Consider the following 9,562-nt stretch of genomic DNA (forward strand, 5'->3'; position numbering starts at 1 on the left):
AGATTTTTGAACCTTAAGTATAAATCACAAAAATTTTATGAATTTTCAACTTCAAAATTCCTTGCGAATTTTCGCGATTTTGATATATTTCGTAAATATTTGAACTTTAAATGCTTATAAACAAAAATTGTGACTAACGGTTTTTGATTTTTTTTTACAACGATTAGTACAGTTTATAATAAATCTTGTATTAAATTGTAATGATTTTTTGGATAGCCAAATTTTTTTATCAACATTTTAAGAAAAAAAAATTAGAAAAGTCGAAAAAATTGTCTATAAGTAGCTTAAAAAAGTCAAAATATTTTGAAAATTTAATCGTAAATAGATAACCATAATATAAACATTTGGTGAAAATTTCAAGTATTTACAATGATTCGTTTTTGAATTACAGCAAAATCAAAAATTCGATTTTGTCAAAAAGTGGTTATGCGTAAAAATTCCCGTTTTTCCGTAATTTTTTCAGGGTTTTTCCCGATGATTTTGAAAACTATTGGAAATTTTTTACTTTTGACACACCAAAGTACCAACTAGATGAATTTTCCTTTTAAAAGAGGGGCTGAAGTCAAAAATCGAAGCATTATTACTGCTCCAAAAAGTGATGACAGACACAAAAATAAAAAATTAAATAAATAAAAAACACACATCATTGTAAAATCAATACATTCATCACTCCGTTCAGAATCTATAAAACATAAAATAAATTGAAGTATAACGACATTTTACAAATAAACTCTATAACTAAATTATCTAAAAAAATTAAAATAAAGGTGAGGCAGTTAACTTCAAAATCTTATAAATATGTAAAATAAAAATAGCATATGTTTTATCTCCAATAATTGGACGGTTTTCTATCTCACTTAGTTATATTTTGAGCTTACCAAATAATTTTTAAAATGCTAATACACTTTCTAACTTATATCAATTAAAGCAATTGAATAGAGGTGCATAAAAAATGTATAGCCAATAGTCACTTATTATAATATATTATTTGTAAATACCGAGGTATTACCTATTAGTTATCTAAGTATTCATATATTAAACGATTTAAATATTACTACTTATTATTTAAAGCCAATTCTTTAAGTATTTATACATTTTTATGATAAATAAGTATAATGAATTTAAATAAAACTAGGAAAGTTACTTTACTATTTTTTTTGTTTTCAAGTTTGCCGACTTAGTTATTGGGTAGATGATTGTACATTTGTATTTAATGATTGTGTCAAATTTGAATTCAATGATAAACGATTTTTAGCAGAAACCGTGTGTCAATTTCTATTCCTACGTTACTTTCTAATTCATTTATGTTACTAAAAGTAATTTATGTTTCTATTACCTAGTAATACGTCTATAATAGTACTATTCAGTAATTTGAACTTACATTTTTGCCAAAACCCACGCATACATATATGAAATGATCGATATTATAGCATATACATTATTTTTAATAACTTACCTAACCTTATAGTGTTATAAAAATGACTTTGTTATAAAAAATAATGATAGATATTTTACACATATGATTAATACATATTGAATTACAACAGAATAATTACATTAGTAAGAGGAATTTAGTGATTATATAGGTACACTGGTACACATTATATATAGTTAAATATTAAATAGTAATTATATACCTACAACTATTTAAATCGTTACGTATGATTTTTTTTAAGTTATTAATTTATTATATAAATACAATAATATTTTAAAGATATTATTTAAATTATTAAAAAAAATTATCAAGACAAAACATAAAAAATACAAACAAAATTAGTCTTTCGAAAAAATGTTATTTCTATGAAATTAATTCTTTTTGTTAGAGTAATCATTAAATTACCAACATTTAGTTGTATATATTAAAAAAAAAATTTAATTTATTAGGTAATTACACAATTATAATTGAGTAAAATTATTATTGTATTTACTTATTTACTGATTACAGTGTTATACTTGTATAATTTTGATAACAATATGCCATTGCTTGGTTGAAATTTAAATCACATAATATTTATTAAAAAATATAATATTAAATTTAAACTTACCTTATGTTTATCCCAAACTTAACAATTTTATAATTTATAACTAGCGGAAAACGGAAAGTTAATTTTTGGCGGTAACCGATGACACCCTTTTTGATATTTTCAAAATTTGTGGAAAATGTTCGACAAATTTTGTATTCAATTTTTAATTTTTCAATACTTCAAACTTGAACTATTTAACTTATAATTTTATCCATTTTTAATTCCAAAACAATTATTCAAATTTTCGTGATTTTGATAAATTTGAATTTAAATTCACATATATATATATATGAATTAAAAAATGTGCTAATGTATATTCAATACTTTTAAATTTTAATAAGTACAATTCATATTTTTTATTGTGATGGTGTATTTTCGATATTTTTCAATCATGGAAAGAAAACTTTTAAAGAACCTTGTTTTAAATTTTCAATCTCTTTTATCACAATCAAATATTTTATCAAATATAAATCGAAAAAAAATCAAGCTATCAGTTGTTTATAAATCAACTAAAAAGAACCAAAATATCGTAAAAATAATATAATTTGTTGAAAGTACTAATATAAAATATATTTTTTGAAAATTTCAGATTCATACGAGTGGTATTTTATTTTTTATTTACTTAAAATTAAAAAGACAACATTTTTTTATCAACTTCTAGTTTTATATAAATGTTTCCATTTTTTTTGCTGATTTTGTTAATGTTTCCTATTAATTAAGTTAAAGGGATTATTTTATACCGCTTTTGTGTCCTATTATTATCAGCTACCACTCTCAAAGTAGAAAATTTATTGATGTATTTTTAATGTTCCAAAAGAGATGGCCAATGAAAAACACAAAAAAAAACAACTCACACATTGTAAAACTTATACATTCATCTCTCTATTCAGAAGTAGATTACTCAGAATAAATCGGTATAATATACTATTATAAATTATAATTTATAAAAAATATTATCTAATCTTCATATTAATACATTGAAATTGTATTTTGCTGTACTGAACGGTTATATAACATATTAAATAAATAAGTAATAAATAAGTTTGTGTTTTTTTTTTTTAATTCGAATGAACGACTATAATGATCATTACGCTTTAATAAAACATTTAAGAACGGTTATTTTTCTTGCAGCTGTAATCATTAATTAATATATCTTTCAAAAGAATAGAATATTCTAAATTATTATTATTGTGATGATTTATATCCACAATGAATATTAATACGCCATGTAGTAAATACGTAATTATACGTTTATGTTGTATTTCTATCAAAATATTTTTTTTAAGTTGATGCATTACAATAATATGTTGAGATATATGCGTAAGGAACACTATATGTGTTTTATATATTTAAATATTATTTACAATTAATTAATTATTGTTATAATATCTTAAATGTGCTGTATAAATAAAATGTGTCAATTAATTTTAGATTTAAATTACACGTTACATTATTATGTTTAATACTTAGATGATATTTTACATTTTAATACAAAAATATAGCTTACAATATTGTTGTTTCAAATCATTGATAGACACTTGTGTTTTATTAAGGTCATACATTTTAACTATTCATGTAATGTGTGGTGAAATTTTACATTCATTTTTGATTAATTTTTCTAATAGAATGTCTTCTCAAATAAGGAAATAAAACAAACTATAGATAGCTATATATTATTAATATGATTAAATAAAGTTTCAATGGATTCCGTTGGCTTATATAATTAGACAGATGCTATTGTATGGATAATACATTCGGGGTGTTATTACATAAGTGAGTAGGGGGTCGCGTGTCCTCCGTTTCTTTCAAATAAATAACAATCTCGCACTATAAAAACCAATAATCTATTCTGTAGAGATACATTCAACGATTAATCATGGCTTCTTACACTTCAATGGTAAGCGTTTATTATTTTGTATATATTTGGCTAAGTTCTAATTTAAAATATTTAAATATGTAGGTAGCTATTATATTTATAATAATCTAACTTATATTATAATAAGTGATTTATTACACAGTAATATTGGACATGCAGTGTTTATTATTTAAAAAATTAAATATGTGAAAAATATTTCCTAAATTATTTAAAAAACAACTATAAATTAAACCGTTTAAATTATTCAAAATTTATTAAGTATAATCACCGGGTTATTATTTTTCTTTAAAATTTATACCTGCAAATAATATTTGTTATCAAATTATGTACCATAAACTAAAATTCATTATAATTATTATTTACATATTATTATTAGGGATGAATTAATGAACAAATTATATATGCTTAGTGTATCAACCAAAATATTATTTTTTTTTTTTTTTTTTTTTTTTTTTTTTTGTAATATCCATTGTCATCAAAATCAAAACACCTTACACTTATACAAAATATATATACCTATATGTCTAAACTTTTTTTTTTAATTTCCCTAAGAACAACTAATGAAGTATAAGTTTATTCAGTTTATTGAATTAAATTTTAAAGCATTAAAAGTATTAGAATTATTTAATTTTTTAATTTGCTTAAACTACAAAAAAAAGTTTTATATGGTTTTTTTTATGAGCAATTGAAAATCAGGTTTTAACGATAACGGATGTTCAAACGCATTATACTGATTAATCCTCTAAATCACAATTTTATTATTTTGAGATTATTCAAACTTAAAATAAATTAAACAATTTCACTAAAAATCATTTACTAAACATAATAACATTTTTAAAATATTTAGTAGCTTAAAATTTTCAAACTTACTAAAGTGTTTATAACTATTTTTGGTTTGTTAAATCTTCGAAAATGTAATAAAAACATGTAAATAAGTCGTTGAATCAGTTCTACTAGTTTAAAAATATTAAAAATACTTAATAATTTTTTTTATGAGCGTTGAAAATAGAATTATGATAAAATAATGAACTTTGTAAGTACTTCGTATTTTGTATTTAATAATATAAACTATTTGAGTATGTAATTAAGGATTCCTCATAAGTGGTTTTTGCTAAAAAACTAAAAATTTAAGTAATATAATTAATACATTTTTTTTGACTAGTTTTAAATTGTGACAGAAATAATAGTTTTAGTTATTTATTTTGTTGTAATTTAAAAATATTATTTGTGGAACATGAAACATTTATGTATATTATTATATTTCTCTAAACACAATGCAATCTTCCAAATATTTAGAATAATTTTAAGCTATTGCCTATTTTAACCACGAACCTATTAACACCGTTCTATGGTAAATTGGTATTGGGTTAAAAGTTAATAATAATAATATATGGTAAAAATATTATATATTATACAACATAGTAATTATTTTATCATGACGCGTATTTATTATTTTAAAAACTGTTAATATTTTGGAAAATATTTCATTTATATAATTTTGAATTTTAATTATATATATTTAGTTGAAATAAAACAACATTATTTAATATTTTTTATCGTACTAATCTTTTTAATTGTTTAATGTCAACGTACAGTTAAATTCATATTCTGAAGCAAAATATTTTTTTGGAATAATTTGATACATAAAAATTGAAATTTGAAAGAGTGTTTTTTGAGTTATAAGTATTTAAAGTATATGTTGGTGGAGTGGTGTAATTTTGGAATACCCTGTATAATGTTGTTCTTCTGCTTCACTCGTATAAATTCTTTTAACTCGAAAACTGCTTGTTCGATTTTTCGATGTTTTTATTAAACTTAGGACTTCTGAAAATATTAATCCAGACATGATTGTCATACCTAAACATAAAATTACACATGTATATAATTAATAATAAACTATCTTTTGTCCTTTCATTATTTAGAAAATACAATTAATTTAATTAGTTATACTTAATATTCAAAATATAAACATTTTTATGTATTTATAAATATTATTAATTTAAGACTCGTAAATCTTAAATGCCTTGATAATACAATCAAGTATGACCTGAAATTCTAATTAGTTACCTCTGTGGACTATTACTTGTACCTATATTATGATTAATTTTTACAAATAACTTAGGTACTACTATTTTACTATTTAATATTAATTATGATGTCAATTCATTTTTGTTAAAGTGCTTGGTCTTTTTGACAATTTTAATAAGTCATCCAATCGTCGGCGTTGAAGTATATGAACAATCAGAATTCACATCATCTGTTCCAGCTGAATCAGATAATAGCGCACCAACAAAAAGTACTATTTTAGTCAGACAATTTATTTCGGGCGGTGGTGCTCAGATTTCTGGTTCTGCCAATGGTTTTGGTAATGGACAAGGTGGAGCTTCAGGAATTGGTAGTGGTTCATCTCAAGGATTTGGCCAAGGACAAGGTTTCAATGGTGCATCTAATAATGGTGCCGGGACTTTAGGAGCAAGCAACTTGAATAACAATAATGGAGGATTTGGCAATGGTGCATTTGGAGGTGGATCTGGTAACGGAAATGGCTTTGGTGGGGGAAGTGGAGAAGGAATTACTGGTTGGGGTGGTGGTATTGGGGAAGGTAATGGTTTTGGAGGTCCTTCTGGTAGCGGAGGAGAAGGTTTTGGAAATGGTTTTGGAGGAGGAAATGGTGGAGCATCCGGGGGTAATATTGCAAATGGATTTGGAGTCGGTAGTGGAACATCTGAGAATGGCTTTGGTAATGGTAATGGAGCTGCAACCGGCAATGGTTTTGGGGCAGGTAATGGTGGATCAGGAGCAGCGTTTGGAAATGGCTTTGGAGCAGGGAATAGTGGTAATTCTGGAGCTGCAGCAGGAAATGGATTCGGGGCTGGTAATGGTGGAACATCAGGAGCAGCGTTTGGAAATGGTTTCGGGGCAGGTAACGGTGGAACATCAGGAGCAACATATAATGGAAATGGCTTCGGTTCAGGTAATAGTGGACCTTCTGGAGCTGCAACCGGCAATGGTTTTGGGGCAGGTAATGGTGGATCAGGAGCAGCGTTTGGAAATGGATTTGGGGCGGGAAATGGTGGAGCATCCGGAGCAGGGTTTGGAAATGGTTTTGGAGCAGGGAATAGTGGTAATTCTGGAGCTGTAGCCGGAAATGGATTTGGGGCTGGTAATGGTGGAACATCAGGAGCAGCGTTTGGAAATGGCTTTGGAGCAGGGAATAGTGGTAATACTGGAGCTGCATCCGGAAATGGATTTGGGGCAGGTAATGGTGGAGTTTCCGGAGGGGGATTTGGAGGTGGACAAAGTAATGGTTTTGGAAATGGTCAAGCAACAGGATTTGGGGGAGGTTTTGGATCAGGGACAGAGGAAGGTTATGGAGAGGGTGAAGGATTTGGTTCAGGAGCTGCATTAAATGGCGGTTTTGGAAACATACAAGCTCAAAACCAAATATCTCAATTGGGAGGTGGTGTAGGTGGTCAAGGTGGTCAAGGTGGTGGGCAATTAGGAGGTGGTATTGGATATGGTTTTGGTGGAACTGGAGACGGGGAATTCGATTAAAAAAAGAAATAAAACATACTTTTGTTATTATATTTTATATATAATATAATATTTATTATATTTATTTAAATTATAAACTTTCTATGTATTCAATAAACCATATTTAATAAATTATATTTATATACATTAAGTTAATTCTATTGTAATTGTTAAATATTAAGTTTGTGAACTCACATAAATAATCTTTCAGTTAATTTTTATGTAAACATATATTTATAAACTCATAATTAAATATTTAAAAAAGTAATTCTTTGTTTTATTTCTTTGGAAATCCATAAACCATATTATTTAATATACTCATGTATTAAATATCTAATGAAATAATACTTTTTGTGTACCTATAAATTATAATAGAACTTTAAAATACTTAAATAATTTAGTAATGTAATAACAGTAACGTAAATTATATAATATATTAACATTAGGTTTAGATGATAGGTATCTAATTAACATGATATGACCCCAACAACGATGTGCACCAAATTGGTATAGGTAGTACAATGTGCTTATTTTTGGAAAATTGAAACCATGTTTTTATGATAATAGTATGAAACTTACTACCAAATAATAAGTATTATTGTATTGATTCAAATTATTGGCATAGTAATTAACTAACTATTATTTAATTAAATTAATAATATTATTGTGCAAATAAAAGTAACTGTAGTCTATAGATGTAGGTAATGAATAACCATCTTTTATTATAAATTACATAAAAAATATAAAAGTTACAAGTTACAAATTTAACTATGTTCCATCATTTTGATTTATGTAAGTGATTACATTTCAATCCTGCATAAGTACATGTGACCCACTGTACCTAGAATACTATTCTAGCAATTGAAATACATTCTCAGGTTATAGCTAACCTAAAAGGCGAAGCCCTATTCAAAAATAATTTCTTCAAAATGTCTGTTTTTAACGATTTTTTTTTATAAAATTACATTTATATTGGATTTTATCTAAAATATCTTTTTATTTATTGAAAATATATTTCAGAGATAAAAAATGCATTTTTAATATCATTTTGATTAGAAAAAAATTAACTTCTTTTTTTAAACTACTAAGACACAGGCACGTATAGCCTAATTGCATTACTTTATACATTATCTTACAATTAATGCTTACAAAATAATAACAGCTATATTAGGATATACATACTATTTATTAGTTATAGATTACGCAAAAATAAAAGAAGAATTCAAATTACATTAAAAAAAAATTTCGAAATTGGAATTTGCACCCTTATAATTTTTAACATTCAATTCTTTTTAAATAAAGAAGTAATCATTTCGCTTTTATGTTTTAACCTAAACAGTTGAATAATTCTTTTGTTTCTTTATGTTATAAATGATATTATATTGGTAGTTTATAAATTGACTTTCAAATGAGTAATTTTAGTTCTTTCAAACGCATACATTATTGATCGAGTACAAAAACAGCAACATTCACGAGGATAGTATTTGCCATTTGGGCTTTTGATTGAGTCGAATTAAAAATCACAAAGAGAATAGTTCGGGATAATTTTGATAAAGGTAATGAGTCTGACGGAAAAGTACAAGAACTTTCATTCGGTTGTGTAGATATTGATTCTATTAATGAAACTATAAAAATACAATGAGTTAACATAAGTTGACTGTGATATCTATCACTCTGAATTCAGATGCATAGTTTATTGTATCTAGTGCATTAGATGATAAATTCCGAATTTTTAAACGTATTTTAATATAAAGCAATAAGCTACAAATCAATTTATAAACCATAAAACAATTAATATTAGGGATTGAAATCTTTATGTTTTTATTGATTTTGGTATTTCAAAAAGCAATTTTTGAGGTTTCAGTGTTAACTAAATTTAAATAATACGAAGTCGATGGTAGTGATTAAAGTTGCAGTTAATAGGTATGAGGTTTAACCGCATTTAAAAACAAATATTTTTTTAATTTAAATTTTAAGTGACCGTAGTTACTGTATTCTCTATATTATGTTATTCTTATTCTTTTGAAATTAATGATTAAACCTATTTTTTCTTTCATGCAGAGTCAAACCAAAAAATTATGTCTTTTATAATAAATCTTGTGGTTTCATCTAGGCGTAAACAGCTCTC

The 9,562-nt window shown here is 25.2% G+C and overlaps 1 pseudogene; it reads left to right on the forward strand.

The window, feature by feature from the left end:
• Positions 1-3,788: 3,788 nt before the first annotated feature.
• Positions 3,789-7,467, forward strand: LOC132924813 (uncharacterized; annotated as a pseudogene).
• Positions 7,468-9,562: the final 2,095 nt, after the last annotated feature.

Source organism: Rhopalosiphum padi, chromosome 3, assembly GCF_020882245.1.
Source record: "Rhopalosiphum padi isolate XX-2018 chromosome 3, ASM2088224v1, whole genome shotgun sequence".
Classification (NCBI taxonomy): Eukaryota; Metazoa; Arthropoda; class Insecta; order Hemiptera; family Aphididae; genus Rhopalosiphum; species Rhopalosiphum padi.